The sequence below is a fragment of the Siphateles boraxobius genome, unplaced genomic scaffold, assembly GCF_051911475.1.
Source record: "Siphateles boraxobius isolate OS27281-9 unplaced genomic scaffold, OSU_SipBor_1 55, whole genome shotgun sequence".
NCBI classification, from domain to species: Eukaryota; Metazoa; Chordata; class Actinopteri; order Cypriniformes; family Leuciscidae; genus Siphateles; species Siphateles boraxobius.
This window is the reverse complement of record NW_027509181.1, coordinates 779,377-798,807: the sequence shown is the minus strand read 5'-3', so window position 1 is coordinate 798,807 and position 19,431 is coordinate 779,377. Positions and strand designations below refer to the sequence as shown.

The window sequence follows — 19,431 nt, the reverse complement described above, 5'->3', positions numbered from 1 at the left end:
ATATATATATATATAATGTAAAATTGTTATAGAGAATTATCAGCACTTGTAAATATAGAATTTCTTTCCTTTGAATTATATACTCCTGCTACATGCCCATTAAGCCCTACGTATGCTACCATCTTCTAAGCATGATTAACGTCCAATGACCAACTTGCTCTTAAGCTCAGCTTCTTTCTTTTAAGACATGGTCATTTACATGTTTTTCACATTTTACGATTTATTTATTTATTTTTAGGAAGTCTGCAATCATCTAGGTGTGAGTAGAGATGTTTGTGATTGGAAAGTGATTTGCAAAAACGTCTCCATAAATGCCGAAGCGATAACGAATTTAAGAATGGCATAAACAAGTTGATAGGTATAGTCTACTGCTCCTTTAAGATGGAACTAAGGTGCTCTCACAATGTTGAGTGAGCAGATGAGGAGTGCGAGCTGAAAATATATAGATCCCATTTAATATTTAATTTGCTCTTAAACTTGTTTAATTCTGTTCGGCAATGCAGTTGATGTATTTAGCAAACTGCCCTTGTAACGGCCACCTAGTGTTAAATAGTGTTCATGATATTAATGTTTATATGCCTTTAAGATGACTTCTTCTATGGCGTACGTTATTGTATGCGTGCTGTTCTTATGTGAGCGCGCACGCAGAGTGAGAAGGTGAATGCTCGCACTAAGAGGAAGATGACCGCTCTATCGCTGACTGCTGTTTTATTATAATCTGTTTACTTCCACTTTGATTAGTAGCGTTTTACGGAGTGTTTTCTTTTCCCTGTTAACATCCGCTCTTTCGGCATGTATGTGAAGAGTGTGCTTAACTGAAAGAAAGCAACTATAAAAGACTCGTGGAACTACCAGTTCGTTTGCACTGTCTTTCCTATTTTTCATCTGGGCAGACAACAAACTCTGACAGACGTTACACCCTATGAGCGCGGAGTCAACGACGCTAAAAAATAAATTACCACTGAGCTGTGACAGTTACGTGAATCTGCTTACACTTTGCTACAACAGTTCAGCGAGCTATCCGGTCCTACTGTTTAAGCGTTACAGTATGTTGCGTTGCAATCTCTGAATCAGCAGTTTAAGAAAACTGCTGCGTCACCAATTTGAACTTTACCGCTGATGAAGTGAGCAGCTGAGTAGCCAAGTTAATATACTTACCTAAATGAAGTTTGTCAAAGTAAAGGGGGTAAGTTAACAATGGCTGCTGCAAGCGCCTACTAAAACTTGGAAACCAGCGTAAAAGCCTTGAAAGTTGAACTTGAAAACCATGTAAGGAGATCATGAGATTTAAGCCCATGCGCTGGTTTCCTGCACGCGTGTCTCGCACTCGCGCACCGCCAGAGCCGGTGAGATCAAACCAACGACACGACCCGTGCTGCAACGACAGGTGTCGAAATGAATGGCAGCGTCAGCATCTGCGAACTCAGACAAGTGTAAGTACCAATCTTTTATACTGTGACTGCTAACACCTGATTGGATAGGAATGAGGTAATGCATGACGCGCTGATTGAGTCTTCCTGACAGAACTTAAGCTAAAGCTTTCATTACTGTCAAGATGTAGTAACAAAAGATCTCGCGATATCACAAAACCCGCAATAGAATAGATTATCTCGCAAGATGTTAACACGTTCTCCCCATAGACTCCGGAACATGACAACCACGAGGAGAGGAGGAATTGAATCGATATAATTAAAAATCTACTGTTGGGTAAGTACGTTTTGTATTATTAGATTAACGTGCTTGTGTTTTACTTGTTTGACATGAATGAATCCGAATGATATGATGCCCACATTGTCAAGTGAAATTTACTTTGTTTGGCTAAAATTAGCTAACTTAGGCTAAAAATTACTTTTTTTTACAACGGTATACCATAGTATAAAGTATGTTTAATGATACAGTCAAAGTTATTACTATAACTTATTAACCCTCTGGGGTCGGCAAACGCGCCGGCGCGTTTTGCTCGATTTTTTTCACATAGCAGAAAAATAGACGGGAAGTTCGGATCATTTTACTGACTCTACTGTTCGAACTCGTTCATCAAAATGAAAGAATCTTTTTTCGAGTCATTTCGTTCATTCAAGTGGCTTTAGACGTTATACTTCTAACCGCCAAATTCCCCGAACACATCCACCTATGCAATCTTGATCATATTCTGAATAAAGAAATCATTATAATGTAGTCAAAAATAATTTACAGGGAACATAATTAATTTACCTTCCGAGTCTTTAACATTTTACAATTTTTATTTTATTTCATTTTGAAATAGGTGGCACCAGACCCTCAAAGAGCGTCTACCCCATGTCAACCACAAGTAAGAAATATTATATGTGGTGGTTTTAAAACACTGGCCAGTAAAATAAAATGCATTTAAAGGTCCCATGATGTTTATGTTTCCTGAGGTGTACTTATATTGATAGTATGATTTTTACATCATAAAATGTGTCCAGGTGTGAGTACATATGTATGTATTTATGTGTGTGTGTATATACTGTGTATATATATATATATCCATCTGTCTTTCTATATCATTATTTCAATTGTTTTCACATTTAGGTCAAGCTACTGTCCAGAGTTGGTGGATCTTCTGTCAGAGACTGCGTGAACAAAGTTATGAACACGTATGTATTTCCCTTGAATTGTTGAATTGTGTATTGCTGTATAATATTTCAAGAAAATACATATTGATTACCCACCATAATTAACCCAGCCAATTATATTACTTGAATTTAATTTGTCAAACATCACTTGTTCTGAAGTTTTAAAAAGTCTGTACTGGCTCAGACAGTCAGCCAGACTGAAAACAAGAAATCAAAACATGATTTCAGTGTAAGCCATGTAACCACATTGATTACTTGTCTCAAAGTACTTGTTACATGATAGATGAGTAGTTGTGAAAGTATATGTTTTTACATTGCATGCAATTGCTACGCTGCACTTTACTGTTAATTGTGATTTATTGACCTTATTTTGTTGTTTTTCTAAGGTGAAGTAATCCTAAATTTCTTTCACAGAATGATGTCAAATGCTTTAATGGCGAAATTTAATATGAGGGGTGGTGGCCAGTTTGAAAAGAAGCCATTTAAAGCCACGCCTTTATATGATGTAATTCAAGGTAATTTTGGGCATATGCCAATCTAAAAAATCTCTTGTTCCTTGAATATTGATGTAGTTTTTATTGGTACCTTTATCTATTCAGGGGACATCACAGCCCACCTGTCTTTATCAGAAATGTCCTGTTCACTTTCTCAGTTACACACCTAGTTAAGGGTCTTTCTCAAGGGCACCACAGTGGTATTGAAGAGGCAGGGGACAAATGCTGTTCCCCCCACCCCCCAAATGATCTAACACCAATTTAAAGCAGAATATCTTTTATTCAATAAAGTGAAATGCATGTTGTAATGCATGCTGATTACCGTTTTCTAATGTTTCATCCATGATTCATTCATCTTGTTCCATGGTTTTTTAAATTTATCTGTAGACCATAAAAATATTTTGAAAATAAGTGCATGTCATTTACCTCAAATTTTTAATTTTATTAATTTTAAAAATAAATATATTCTCTTCCCTTAGATGCTGTGAAGAGGTGGAGCCCAAATGCTACAGACTCTGAAATCGATGTAGCAATGGCAGAACACCTGAAATGCGCTCCAGGAAGAGCTGGGGGTGGTGGATACAAAAAATGAGCCAAACAATATGTTTAAGGGATAGTTCACCCAAAAATGAAAATTGTCATTACTCAACCTCATGTTTCAAACCTGTATACCTTTCTATGTTTGCTAAACACAAAGCTGTTTGGAAGAATGTTTGCAACCAAGCATATGTCGCTTCCCATTAACTACCATAATCATTTTTTCTACAATAATGGTAGTCAATGGTTGCTCTATTTGCTTGGTTACAAACATTCTTCAAAATATCTTTTGTGTTCAGAATAAGAAAGAAAATCATACAGGTTTGGAACATGATGGTGAGTAAATGATAGAATTTACATTTTCGGGTGAACTATCCCTTTATATAATAAATCAGTATTTTGTAATTGATTTTTTAGTTTGGTTAACAAATGTTAAACATTAAAAAAAAATTAAGAGAAATTTTTGCTGTTCAAGATCAATAAAATGTTGTGCTAAATCAGAACATGCTGCTTTTTTGCTTATGTCCACAAATAATGTGTTGTTTGTGATGTACACGTGATTAAAGCTTTTTATTGACTGTCAGGTCTGACTGGACCAATTTTGGACCTTTTTGAGAACCTTTGTCAAGATGTGTAAACTTCAAGACTTGATTGCCTTTCACGATGTTACACAACTGGTGTGTGATTATTTTATATGCAGGCTTATATATACACTTAAATAATGCAGAAACACATTTAAACATACAGATGACGACGCATTTAGACGTCCAGGGACGCGAAGAAGAGGCGTGGAATTCACAGTCAGATGACGTCAAAGACGTCCGTTCAACTTTCATTTTGGAACTATTTTTCAACCATGACGGGACGTGTCGGACGGACGTCTTTTCAACGGTCATTAAACGACCAAATGTTTGCTGGGAGTTTTGTATGTACGTACTAAATTTATTTCAAAGCATAATCGTAAAAGTTTAAATATGATCTTTTAAAATGAAAAGATTGTTTAAATTAAAATCTTTAAAGTTGTAATACATTCATATCTTTATTTATATTTTAGTAGATTACTGTAATGATTTTTGTACTGCAACAGCATATTTTATCCCGTACACCTAAACACGACCATCACAGAAAACAGCATTTTTACATTTTCCAAAATAAATAAATAAATCATTTAATATAATTTCTAAGCTGTTTTGCACACTAACTCTGTTCCATGAAATTAACTAATCTCTGTTTTTAAATGAAATGATTATAAATATAGAATAATAACAAGTATGTTACTAAAATTAATTCAAACAATCTAAACATAGTTTTAGCTAAATTAATTTATATATAAATAAAAAAGTGTATATATATATATATATATATATATATATATATATATATATATATATATAAAATACCTTACATTTTCATTGTGCTGAAGATGTAGTTCCCTTTTGTTGTCACTCCGAGTTACGTCGGACGACGACGAATGGGGTTTCGCTTAGAAAGCCTATCAACTTCGAGTATTACAAAACGAGCCAATGGCAAAGAAATGCCATGGGTCTGCGGAATTTGCATGGCGTAACTCCGCCCCACCTCGTGGGTATAAAAGGTGGAAGCCGGCAACATGCATATATGTTTTCGCTTCGGAGCCAAGTGTATTCTTCTCTCCACAAGCCATCTCTGAATTGTCAGCTTCACAAACGAGTACCTCGAGTGTTGGTGTGTCGGCGATCTATGGCGAGAGCGTTTTTCCTGATGATCTGTTGCAGTAGTCTGCCAGTCGGTGCGCTGACGACCAGCCTGGTCCTCCCCTGGCCCCCTCTGCCAGGGCGCGGTTGCTAACTGTGCCCCCACACCGGGCCGCTATGTTGCCACGTCTGGGCCAGTTACTCCGCTTTGCTGCCCCTCCGTGGGGACGCCTGTGGTTCGCATGATCCCGCTGGTTCAGTTCCTGGGAGCCTGGCTAGAGCTTCCCCGTCTGTCCCGCTGGATCGCGCGGACCGTCAAGCTCGGCTATGCGATTCAGTTTGCACTGTCTCCTTCCCGCTTCAGAGGAGTCCGCTCCAATTTGGTCAGTGGCAATGCCCCTATCGTGAGAGCAGAGATTGCCACCCTGCTGGCGAAGGGTGCAATCGAGACTGTCCCTCCAGCCGAGATGAGGTCCCCAAGAAAACCGGTGGGTTATGGCCAATACTGGACTTGCGCGTGCTGAACCGCTCCCTTCACAGAATGCCGTTCAAGATGCTCACCGCCAAACTCGTTTTCGAATGCATACGGCCCCAGGATCGGTTTGCAGCGATCGACCTGAAGGACGCCTACTTTCATGTCTCCATTCTTCCTCGACACAGACAGTTCCTTCGGTTTGCTTTCGAGGGGCAGGCATACCAGTACGCGGTTCTCCCTTTCGGGCTAGCCCTGTCTCCTCGCATCTTCACGAAGGTCGTCGAGGCTGCCCTTGTTCCCCTTCGGGAACACGGGGTTCGCATCCTGAGTTATATCGACGACTGGCTGATCCTAGCTCACTCTCGAGATCAGGTTTGCAAACACAGGGACCTAGTGCTTCGGCACCTAGCTCGTCTGGGCCTTCGGGTCAACTGGGAGAAGAGCAAACTTTGCCCCGTGCAGAGGATCTCTTTTCTCGGTATGTACATTGACTCGGTCGCCATGTCCGCGCAGCTTACGAGCGAGCGCGCGTAGTCACTGCTGACTTGCCTGAGACAATTCGAGGGCAGGAGTGCGGTTCCACTGAAACTCTTTCATAGGCTCCTGGGGCATATGGCATCTGCAGCCGCGGCCACGCCGCTCGGATTGCTTCATATGAGACTGCTTCAGCTTTGGCTTCGCGACCCAGTACCGAGGTGGGCATGGCAACACGGCACGCAACACGGCACGCTCCGCGTACCAGTTACTCCGACCTGCCGGCAGTTCTTCACCCCGTGGTCGAACCTCAGTTTTCTCAGGGCGGGTGTCCCCCTGGAACGAGCTTCCCAGCATGTTGTTGTCTCAACAGATGCCTCCACCACGGGCTGGGGCACCATGGGCAATGGACATGCTGCTGCGGGCTCCTGGACAGGACCCCAGCGGCTATGGCATGTCAATTGCCTCGAGTTTTTGGCAGTACGCCTTGCCCTGCACCGCTTACGGGCGTTGCTCAGGGGTCAACACGTACTAGTCCGTTCAGACAATACCGCCACTGTAGCGTACATCAACCATCAAAGTGGTCTACGCTCCCGCTGTATGTCAAAACTCACTCGCCACCTCCTCCTATGGAGTCAGAAGCATCTGAGGTCGCTTCAAGCCATTTTCATTCCCGGAGCGCTGAACTGTGCAGCCGACAAGCTCTCACGGCTTCAGCCACTCCCTGGAGAATGCCGACTCCATCCCCAGTCGGTTCAGCTGATTTGGGACCAGTTCGGGGACACACAGATAGATCTGTTTGCCTCTCACGACTCGACCCATTGCACCCAGTTTTATTCCCTGACCGAGGGCACACTCGGCACGGATGCTCTGGCGCACAGCTGGCCGCAGGGCCGCAAGTATGCGTTTCCCCCAGTGAGCCTTCTTGCGCAGACCTTGCGCAAGGTCAGGGAGGACGAGGAGCAGGTCATTCTGGTTGCCCCTTACTGGCCCAACCGGACCTGGTTCCCCGAACTAGTACTCCTCGCGACAGCACCTCCCTGGCCGATCCCTCTGAGGAAGAACCTTCTTTCTCAGGGACGGGGCACCCTATGGCACCCTCGTACGGATCTCTGGAACCTCCACGTGTGGCTCCTGGATGGGACGAGGTAGGTTAGGTACACACACTACACACTGCATGTGCCACATTTTCTGTAAAACGAAACTAACACACATGTAGTCAGCTAAGGCCCACGGTGTTAAAGTCTCGCCGCGGCCAGACTCCACCGAAAACTTCTCGCTCGTCAGTTCCAAACAATGTGACTGTTCCAGTGTATTTCGCAGTAAACAAGCCGGTACCACAGCCCGCTTGCCTGCACACAAATGACATTTTTACGGCGACCCAGAAAAATCCCAAAAAGAGTGTATTTTCTGGTATTCCGGCCACGGCCGATGGTGTTGTAAGAATGCCCACGTCTCAGTGCCCATTCCCACACACAGACACAGCCCGCCAACGTTCAGGACTAGCACAAATAAAATCGACTCATGTCGATTGTGAAAAAAAAAAAAAAAAAAATTAGTGCATGTGCCCACGACGCAGTGCCCACAAACACTATACGATACGTGTCCCTCGGTTTCTGTAAAAACGAAACCGACACACATTCAGTCAGCGCAAGCCGACGGTGTTTTCAGTGCAGTGAGTGTGCCCGCTGTCCCGCGCCCACATTCCCTCACAGATACGCTCAACCCCATGGGGTTTTTCCCGCTCGCTCTCTCTCCACAATCTGTCATAGAGAATTCGAGCGCGACCAGGCTGCCCGCTGTGATCGGCGCGCCTCGCACACTGGCACGCTATGCCGCGGCCAGAGCCCGGATTTCATTCTACCTCTAGCTATTCACGCAGAGGCGTGGGCAAAGCTTCCCAGGGTATCAGAATGGGTGTTGAACACTATAAAAAGAGGCTATTCGCTACAGTTTGCTCGACATCCCCGCCGTTACACGGCGCGAGTCGAAACCACGGTAAACAATGAAGTATCTCATCTACTTCGAGCCGAAATAGAGAAACTGCTGAGCAAAGGGGCCATAGAACCTTTATCTCAGGCTCAGAGCGAAGGGGGGCTATACAGCAGATATTTTCTGGTACCGAAAAAAGACGGGGGTCTCAGACCCATTCTAGATCTGCAACAGCTGAACAGAGCGCTTATGAAGCGCAAGTTCAGAATGCTGACAACCAGGAAAATCCTTGCGCAAGTGCGCCAGGGAGACTGGTTTATGTCAATAGATCTGAAAGACGTCTTTTTCCAAAAACAAATAGCGTCACGTCACAGGCGATTCTTGAAATTCGCCTTTGAGGGCCAGGCATATCAATACACAGTTCTACCGTTCGGCCTATCCCTAGCACCCCGTACATTTACGAAGAACATGGACGCGGCCCTCGCACCCCTGAGACTTCAGGGCATGCGAGTTTTGAACTACTTGGACGATTGACTGATTCTAGCTCGATCACATTCAGAGCTCAAACAAAACACAGAACCACATTACTCGAGCATCTCGAGAATCTGGGTCTCACAGTCAATTGGGCGAAGAGTTCGCTGTTTCCCAGCCAGAAAATCTCTTTTCTGGGAACAGTGCGGGACTCGCTGTCTATGACAGCACGTCTGTCGCCGGAGCGCGAACTGGACATTCAGCGCGCCGCGAAATCCTTTCGCCGCGGTTCTATAGTCCCGCTCAAAAGGTTCCAGAAAATGCTGGACCTCATGGCCTCGGCATCTTCGGTACTTCAGATGGGCCTGCTTCGCATACGCCCACTGCAGTTATGGCTGAAAGCACGAGTTCCACCCATGGACCTCTGGTCTGTTTCGCCTCAGGGTCGACATGAAATGCGTTTCGGCTCTGGAACCTTGGAAAATAGCCGACTGGTGTCAGTCAGACGTGAGTCTGGGGACTCCCTCGAGTGTGACGATGGTGTCCACGGAAGCCCCCACCTCGGGATGGGGAGCGCTGCTCGAGGGCAGAGCGTTCTTTGGCCAGTGGTCAGAACGGGAAAAGCTCCTACACATAAACTGTCTGGAAATGCTGGCAGTCGACAACGCGCTACGGCGCGTTTGTCCCCAGATAAAAGGCCGCCACGTCTTAGTCCGGTCGGACAACATGTCAGTGGTGGCATATATAAATCGCCAGGGTGGCGTCAGGTCCCGAAACCTTTAGAGGCTGACGGAACGCCTCCTGGTCTGGGCTCAGCATAACCTGCTTTCAATGAAAGCAGCGCATGTGCCTGGTCGCCTGAATCTGGGACCAGACTGTCTGTCCAGAAACAATGTCCCAGCATTGGAATGGTCGCTGCACCCGCAGACGATCCAACTGCTGTGGGAGACATTCGGCAGGTAGACTTGTTCGCGTCCCAAGAAAACGCTCACTGTCCGAACTTTTTCTCCAAGAGCAGGGATGCGCTGGCCCACGTATGGCCCCGCTGCCCCCTCTATGCTTTTCCCCCCGTCTCCCTCCTGCCTCAAGTGCTGGAACGAATCAGGGAAAATAGATGCCTAGTGCTGCTCGTGGCTCCGCTCTGGACGAACCAGAATTGGTTACCAGTCCTGATGCGGCTGACCAGCACTGCCCCGTGGCCGATACTTGTGAGGAGAGACCTCCTCTCTCAGGCAAAGGGCTCGATTTGGCATCCTCGCCCGGATTTATGATCCCTACATGCATGGGCCATCAACGGGTACCCGCTAACCTCCCAGAGGGAGTGTTAAACACAATCACGCAGGCTAGAGCCCCGTCTACTAGTCGGCTCTATTCCTCAAAGTGGTCGGTGTTCTCTGCCTGGTGTCAAGCTCAGGGCTTTTCACCCGCAGACTGCGGGATTAAGGAAGTGCTCTCCTTCCTTCAGGAGCTGCTGGATAAGGGCAGAACCCCATCCACGCTCAAAGTATACGTGGCGGCCATAGCGGCGTTTGCAAAACCGACGTCTGGCCAGTCACTGGGGAAAAAAGACCTGGTCGTGCGATTCCTCAGGGGAGCTCGGAGACTGAATCCTCCCAGACCCCCCTCAGTCCCTGTGTGGGACCTTTCTACGGTTTTTGAAGCCATGAAAGGTGCCCCATTCAAGCCAATCCATTTATCAGACATGAAACATCTGTCTCTCAAAACGGTATTCCTTATGGCTCTCGCTTCAGTGAAGCACATAGGGGACTTGCAAGCGTTTTCAGTAAACGCTTCATGCATGGAGTTTGGGCCAAATGACTCAAAAGTCATACTCAAACCAAGGCATGGGTACGTGCCCAAATCCCTCAACACACCATTCAGGGCCCAGTTTATTTCCCTGTGCGCCCTCCCGGTTCATGATGAGGAGGAGGATGCGAGTCTCCTCTGCCCTTTCAGGGCACTGAGAGCTTATGTGTCCCGCTCGTCTGTCTTCAGACAGACTGAGCAGCTCTTCGTTCTGTTTGGCGGACGCTCCAAGGGACTGGCCGCATCAAAATAGAGCCTATCCAGATGGATAGTCAATGCCATAGCGCTGGCTTACACTTCTAAGGGCCTGCAGTGTCCTTTGGGTGTCAAAGCGCACCCCACGAGGGGCGTGGCCTAATGCCCTTGGGACTTTGGTTTTGGATCCCAGTTCGCACGGCGTGTTACAGTGTGTTCCCCATAGCGTAAGATATTACGCAGTACGAGAGATACTCTCGTAGGAGAACGTACTCTGTTACTAACGTAACCTCGGTTCTCTCTAGAGAGGGAACTAGTACTGTGTATCTTGCCGTGCATACAACAGCTCTGCTTCGCTTTGGCGATGAAAACCAGTTGTATCAGCCTAATCGAGCTATATTTATAGGACGAGGCTACGCCCTTTCTGGCGGGACGTGACGAAATGGGCGCGAAGTGCCCCCATTGGATATGGTGTCACGCAGGGCCTCTCTCGATAGGCTGCTGCTGTTGCCGCAGGGCAGCCAATAGGCGCGCGAGCCATCTTGCCTATGTCTGCATGCTGCCGCACAGCGTTTTACATTAATTCAAAATTAAGGATAATTTTTGGCTTTCAGTATCTCGTGGAAAATAGGTTTTCCCCATAGCGTAAGATATTACGCAGTACTCGTCCCCTCTCTAGAGAGAACCGAGGTTACGTTAGTAACCGAGTACGTTTTATTACTATTACTATTCAGATATCTGACGACACTGTTTCACATTTTGAATGTCGGACTGTATGTGTTTTAGGTGAAGACTTTTTTTTTAGAGCCGTCAACATTCAGTGTTTATAGGAATAAATGACCATTAATAATTTAAGCAATAGTATTTCTGTTTGAGAACTAAATTGATACTTCGTTTAGTGCAATTTTCCCTCTATCTACGATGTGGGAAATACGATGGGCATATTCATTAAAGCTTGAGGCTGTTAAACAAAGCCCAGCACTACGGTAAAACCTGCTGATAAAATTGCACAAAATTAAATTCTAGAGGCCAACTTGCTAAAAAAGTAAATACGGTACAAGCCACTTAAAACAAATACGGGAAAGCTACTTGCTACTAGTCGATTACGCCGTTTGCATCATGTTCTTTTTGTTTTTGTACAGTTTGCAAAACTAAAGTCTACGAGCGTGGTCAAACATGCTCACATAGGAATTTATGAAAAATATGGGCAAGTATAGCATAAAGAGAATTAAATCCTTCTATGCGACTGTTTAAGACTAAACCAATCAAATTTCTTTTAGAACATCTTTTTGCTATGTCTATGAAACATCGTCATGAAAGATGAGTATTGCTGTTTTTCTGTTACCTATAAAACTGTTACGCTTCAAACTCGTCTTACTATTGCACATTTCACAGCATGGTCATAGATACAGTTATTTTGTGAAACAATCGTTTCGTTTGTGTTTCGTTTATTTAGGGATTGTGTTCAACCACCTTTACAAATATATCTAATAAGTAAACCTTTTACAAAATATTTACTAGGTAAAGACTCTTATTGGTTTTGTCGCATCCAATGCCTGCCCAAAGTAGTTGTTTTATAATTATTAACACCGCTTTAGTTATTGTTAGCAGGCACATGGTCTAGACTTTATGGTAAAACACTACATTATCAGAACTCTTTTATATATAAACATAAAAGAACATTAACAAATCTTGCTGAAAAACACATAAATAACGTTTTATTTCAAATTGTACACCCCCCCCTATCCAGCGTGATGGGAATAAACTCTACACAGCCTCAGTTATCGCATGGAAGCCGTTTTTCCTAACTGCTGTGTGAGGCAGTAACGCTGCTAAACCCATTTCGAAGCTACAGACGGTTGCTTCAACGACGTTGGTTTCAAAATCGTAAAAAAAACACGACTGTGGGGGTACTACAACATCTCATTGATCAAAAGTGGAAGGAAATTATCAGAAGTTCCTGTTTGTCTGAGCCTGACGCAAACTACGCTTCTTTGACTCACGCTTCTGACCCAAAAACACAAACTTCCGAGCGTTAAAGCACAAGGCCTGGACTATTGTGCTGCAAGGACTCGCTTAAGAGATTCAGGGAACTAATCGAATCTTTCAACATCAAACAGTTTCCTATTCGAAAATCTAGAAACTTCTGAAATGGCAACACTAAAGGTGACGGAGAATGACTGCCCATTGAATTCCGGCGATGTGGGACACAAGTATCATTCGGCGTTTGAGTGCGGCACGGGGAAAGAGTGTCGTTTAAGAGCTACCCTAGACTGTATGTTTAAAGATCATTTTAGGGACCAGATGGTTGACTGGATCTCTGTGTGTCACTGGTGTCAAAAAATGCCAAAACAGATCTTGGCGTAATAGTTGAAGGCCTTGTCAGCTATACCCTAAACCAAGACATGGTAGCGTGCAGAGACTTTCTATTCTGGTTGGATCACAAATAAATGGAGTTATTGTCTACTTTATGTATATGTAATGCCTGTCTATCATAATTTTGTAATCAAAAATACTGTTGAAATAAAAAAATTGTACCACTTAACTCATCATTCTTTGCGACCGTGACGGATCTAAAAATGGTATTATAAGTCTTGATTCTTGCAAATTAATAATTTAATGAATAAATACTAGATGAGAATATTTAAGAGATAAAATATTTCAGAGATCCTATGGATTTCCCCTTCCCATCATGCTGGATAGGGGGTGTACAATTTGAAATAAAACGTTATTTATGTGTTTTTCAGCAAGATAAAAAACCGTTGACTTGTTAATGTTCTTTTATGTTTATATTTAAAAGAGTTCTGATATGTTAGTGTTTTACCATAAAGTGTAGACCATGTGCCTGCTAACAATAATTAAAGCGGTTTTAATAATTATAAAACAACTACTTTGGGCAGGCATTGGATGCGACAAAACCAAGAAGAGTCTTTACCTAGTAAAGATTTTGTAAAAGGTTATCTTATTAGATATATTTGTAAAGGTTGTTGAACACAATCCCTAAATAAATGAAACAATTAAACAATTGGATTATTTGTTTTAATTTTTGTTTTATATTAATTTTTAGGATAACTGAACTTAATAGTTTTGGACTAAATTAAGAATGTTAACCTGATTCAACTAAATGGCATTGAATTAATTTTATGTAATAAACTTAAGTTTACTGAAATATACAATGTTAATTAAATGCAACATTACCCAGTTATGTAGAACCTGTTGACATAAAAAGTTGAGTAAATCCACCATATGTTTTTCAACAAAATTTTGATTAAACATTAAAAGTTCAAAACATATGGATGGGTGTATGGATCGCAATAAGTCCCTTAACAAGCGTTTAGAAAGTATCTAGGATGCATTTTATTTTGCACAGACTTTAAGTGAAATTTACCAACTATTAAGATGTTAAAGTTCAGTTATAGACCTTCAGCGCATTCACATGTGTGGAGTTGAAATTAAAACGTGTTATCGATATCACGTAAAACACGTCATTCCCGAATTCAGGATTGTTTAATAACTTCAATAGTTATCAAGCACCCGCACTTGGCGAGATTATTCAGAAAAAGCGACAAAAGTAATTTTCTGATAAATCATCGTACACGGATGCACTGTGTTTTGTTGTATGCACAGATTTTGAGGGTCGCTTATAGAAAGATGTCTTCATTCTTTGTTTTGGTGTATTTTTAAAAACATAGATAGATCTACATAGATGTTTTACATGACCTACATAGATGTTTTACACAAAAAATATTTCAGAGATCCTTGTGCGGTATTCTATAGCCGCATAAAGGGTTAAAATATACATTTAAGACCTATAAAACTAGGATGGTATAATATAATGTAAATGTCTCAAGTGAAGGTGATGGTTTAAACCATCATTTTATTAAATCACGTCAATTCATGTGAATACTGTCGTATATGAACAAAGAGAAGACCTAGAGTTCACTAACATTACCGCTAACTGTAGGAACCAGATATCCATAAGTGTTACGATAGTGTTGTTAAAAATGAAATCGCGGTAAACAATTTAAGAACCCTAGAGCTGTTAACCCTCTGGGGACCAAGGTGTGTTTGGGGCCCATGGGATGTTTTGACATGCACTGACATTTGTGCTTTTTTCAGTTATTTATAAACATGTTAATGGCAAAGGTGTAAATTCACTCTATATAGCACAAACGGGGCTAGCATAATATGTGAGCAACATGTATGTACATTAGGGGTGTAACGATACTTAAAACTGACGGTTCGGTTTTCCCACGGTTTTGACGTCTCGGTTCGGTTCGATTCGGTTCGGTTTAGAAAGCTAAAAAAAATTTAAACATTGGTTTAATGAAAAAATGGTGTCTTTGTCCTTAAATTATTCAATTACAATTAAACGTTTTGCAAGGATTAAAAATCTGCTAATTCTGTAAACTATATAGGGAGCCGCACATTACTATAACATTAAAGGTTAACAACAGAGCCTAAATTCAGATGCTATTTATTTTTTAGATATAATAATCAACACCCAACACATTGTATGAAAACATGTAAACTGAACATAAGGCAGTTTTTGCATTAACTTTTTATTCTAACCTCTAATTTGTTATTGAAATATAATAATTTACACAGTTGCTGTCATTTTCATGAAAGATATTTTAAACGTACATCAAATAATCAAGATATAATTAACAGGTTAAGTAAAATATAATATATAGGATAATATAGTGCATTTTATTTAGTGCAAGAGTTCATTTCTCTTGGAACCAACAAGTTGTGGACACTGAATCAGTTGCCTGCTGAGGTAAATATAATGCTAGTGACAAGTTATGCAGTTTTATTGACGTCTTTATGCTGCTGAAACACTGATTGAGCAAATACACGAGTTGTGATGCCTTTCAGTAAGTATACTGTATTTTTCAACATACCTTCAGGTGTCCATTCATGTTTATTCTGTAACTGAGGAAGAGATGATCGCGTTTACTCGCGCTCTGCGCTGCCACTTGAAATGAGGAGCTAGTACAGTGATCTGTCACGCCACATCAAAGAACGCCAAAACGGCATTATTTGTTTGATTTTTGTGATCAAATAGTCAGAATTTGAAGATTACACCTTGCTTAATATCAAAAGTAACAACACACAGAGCTTGCTATTTCGTGTGAATAATGGTGGTTCGGCTACAAAACGTCTCGGGTTATGACTATAACCCTTGTTCCCTGAGAAGGGAACGAGACACTGCGTCGAGAATCGACTCTTTGGGGACGCTCCCTTAGCGTGCGCCTCTGAAGTATGAATGAAACTATTCCAATCCTGATTGGTGTTGCGTCATGACGTAACATGTGACGGCATAACCGGATGCATAAAAGCGACGCCGGCACACACACACACTAGCCTAGCGATGAAGCAAGACGCTCTAAGGCCTCGAGGGGCGTGGCAGGACGACGCAATGTCTCGTTCCCTTCTCAGGGAACAAGGGTTATAGTCATCACCCGAGACGTTCCCTTTCGAGGGAACTCAACACTGCGTCGAGAATCGACTCTTTGGGGAACGAATGCCCACTAGGCCACGCACCGAAGACAGGCCTGCCCAGGAGTGAAACTGATTCAGGCACTCATCAGGACGAGAGCACACGTGCGCCAGGCGTACTGGGGAGGTGCAGACTATAGAACCTAATAAAAGTGAGTGGGGTAGCCCAACCGGCTGCCTCACAGATCTCCTGGAGGGGAACTCGCGAGAGGAGGGCCCTAGAGGACGCCATGCCTCTAGTAGAATGAGCCCTTATGGCCAGAGGTGAAGGCAAATTGCGCACCTCATAAGCCAAGGCAATAGCCTGCACAATCCAATTACTAATGGTTTGCTTGGATGCCGGGAGCCCTCTCCTAGGTGACCCGAAACACACTAACAGTTGGTCCGACCTCCTCCATGTAGAGGACCTCTCGAGATAAATACTCAAAGCTCTGACGGGGCAGAGCAAATGAAGCTTCTCTTCTTCTGCCGACACATGAGGTGGAGGATGGAAAGCCTGAAGGGTCGTAGACCTAGCCGTATTAGCAGGCACTTTAGGCACATAGCCCGGTCTCGGGTGCAAAAAGGCCTTAACCTTGCCAGGGGCAAACTCCAAGCAAGCTGGTGTCACTGCCAGGGCTTGGAGATCTCCCACCCTCTTAAGAGAGGTGATGGCTAAGAGAAAGACCAATTTGTAGGTAAGATCTTTAGGCGAAGCCGACTGAAGAGGTTCGAAGGGGGCCAGGGATAACCCTTCCAGAACCACTGCCAGGTCCCAGGCAGGAACCCTGGACCTGGTTGTCGGTCTCATCCTCCAAGTACCACGGAGAAAACGAATGACCAGCTGGTGCCTCCCCAGAGGCCCATCACTTAATGGCGCATGGAAAGCCGCAATGGCAGCCACGTACACCTTAAGCGTGGAAGGGGAGAGACCCGCAGAGAAACGATCTTGAAGAAACTCCAGAACTGAAGCCACCGGGCAGTTAACTGGGTCTAAATTATGTTCTCTACACCAAGTAACGAAAACATTCCACTTGAGGCCATATAATCTCCTAGTAGACAGAGCCCTAGAGCTAAGTATGGTTTCAACCACCCCGGCTGATAGACCAGCGTTTAGGTACTGAACCCCCTCAGAGGCCAGGCCCACAGTTTCAACAGCTCTGGTTGAGGGTGGAAGATTGTGCCCTCCACCTGAGACAATAGATCCCTCCTCAAAGGTATCTGCCATGGCTGAGCTATCAGGAGCGAAATTATATTTGAAAACCATACCCGGGTCGGCCACATTGGGGCAACCAGAAGTAGACTGATGCCCTCCTGACATACCCTCTCCAGGACTGCCGGAAGCAGAGCGATCGGGGGAAATGCGTACAGGCGAAGCCTCGGCCAGGCCTGTACCATGGCACCCAACCCCAGTGGGGTTGGATGTGAGAGGGAGAACCAAAGTGGGCAGTGGGACGTCTCTCGAGACGCGAATAAATCCACTTCCATGGGTCCAAACCTCACCATATCAACTTCACCACATCTGGATGAAGTCTCCATTCCCCGGGCCTCAGCCCCTGCCTCGACAGGATGTCTGCTCCCTGATTCTGAACCCCCGGAATATACATAGCTCTGATAGACAGTATTTTCCCTTGGGACCAGAGAATAACCTGATGCGCCAGTCTGCACAGAGGCCGCGATCTGAGTCCCCCTTGTCGGTTTAGATAAGCTACCACTGATGTATTGTCCGATCGTACTAGGACATTGTAACCCTTGATGTCTGGAAGGAAGCTCCTTAGAGCCCTGAACACAGCCAACATCTCTAGACAATTTATGTGCCAAGAATGATGATGGTCCTGCCACAGACCCCTGGCAAAGCGGCCGTCCATGACCGCGCCCCAGCCAGTGAGGGAGGCGTCTGTCAAAACGGTTTTCCGGCGACATGACGCTCCTAACACTGGCCCTTGGGACAGGAACCAAGGTTTCTTCCATATTATTAGAGAACGAAGGCATCTGCGCGTTACTCTGATCATACGAAATTGATTCCCCTTGGGGGAAAACCCCTTGGCTTTCAGCAACCACTGAAGGGGCCTCATGTGTAGAAGGCCCAAAGGTATAATGTTGGATGCCGCTGCCATGAGGCCCAGCAGTCTTTGGAATTGCTTTACAGTAGTGGCCTGAGACAAGCGTGCCTGCATCGTAGTCGAGTTCCACACAACGCCTAGAAACGTTGTGGACTGGGACGGTTCTAACACACTCTTCTTTGTGTTGAGTCTCAACCCCAATTTTTGAATGTGGCCAAGGACAACATCTCGATGCCGAACTGCCATTTCTCGAGACTGGGCCAGAATGAGCCAGTCGTCGATATAATTCAGTATGCGGATGCCCTGAAGTCTCAGTGGAGCAAGTGCTGCATCCATACATTTGGTGAATGTGCGAGGAGAGAGTGCTAGGCCGAACGGAAGAACCCAATATTGGTAAGCTTCGCCCCCGAAAGCGAACCTCAGGAACCTCCTGTGACATGAGAGGATGGATACGTGAAAATAGGCGTCTTTTAGATCTATCGTGACAAACCAGTCCTTGGATCTGATTTGACTCACGATGACAGGAATAGTGAGCATTTTGAACCTGAGCTTCATCAGAGACAGGTTCAAAACCCTGAGATCTAGAATTGGCCTCAACCCCCCATACTTCTTTGGAACTATAAAGTACCGGCTGTAAAATCCGGACTCCCTGTCTGAATGAGGAACATGTTCTATGGCCTCCTTTAGCAGCAGAGATTGCACTTCTTGTTCCATCACCTGCGCCTGCTCTGGAACCACTGTAGTCTGCACCACCCCAGAAAATTTGGGGGGGCGGTGCCCGAACTGCAGTCTGTACCCTGACTTTATTATATGCAGGACCCATGCAGATATGTTGGGAAGATGATACCATGCCTCTACAAAATCTACTAAGGGAACCAGCCTCTCGAGACTGGCCTCTGGTGTTTTTCGAGCACCCTTCTCGACCCCCTGAAGCGGAAGACCGGCAGGTTGTAGTTGATACGGTTTTCGTGACCATAACTGATGCTCGTTTTTTTATTTTTCGAGAAAAACGACCCACAGTGCGTTCGCTGGAATATGATGCGGCCCGAAGCGTCACCGACGGCGGGCAACTCACATCGTTTCCTAGAGGGCTCCGCTGTGAGAACAACCTCGGTTGTTCTACAACGGAGGGGACAGCGCTCAGAGGTCCCAACACTCTGGCTAGGACCTCTTTCCTGAAGCCCTCCTAGCCTGAAGGACATCCCTTAAATCGCCCTTCTGGCTGGGGGGCTT

At 44.4% G+C, this 19,431-nt stretch overlaps 1 protein-coding gene and 1 long non-coding RNA gene across 6 annotated transcripts in view; both read left to right on the top strand.

The window, feature by feature from the left end:
- The window catches only part of plxdc1 (plexin domain containing 1), a 540,924-nt gene that overhangs the window by 67,203 nt on the left and 454,290 nt on the right, over nt 1-19,431 (top strand). The window lies entirely within an intron of this gene.
- LOC143714604 (uncharacterized) lies at nt 1,654-4,297 on the top strand. Of its 3 annotated transcripts, none has more exons than XR_013195563.1 (5): nt 1,654-1,707; nt 2,267-2,311; nt 2,554-2,618; nt 3,012-3,112; nt 3,571-4,297. It is a non-coding gene; the product is annotated as an uncharacterized LOC143714604 (long non-coding RNA). The 3 variants fall into 3 exon arrangements; XR_013195564.1 differs by having other exon boundaries at nt 2,560-2,618; nt 3,571-3,990; XR_013195562.1 differs by lacking the exon at nt 1,654-1,707 and having other exon boundaries at nt 1,903-2,311.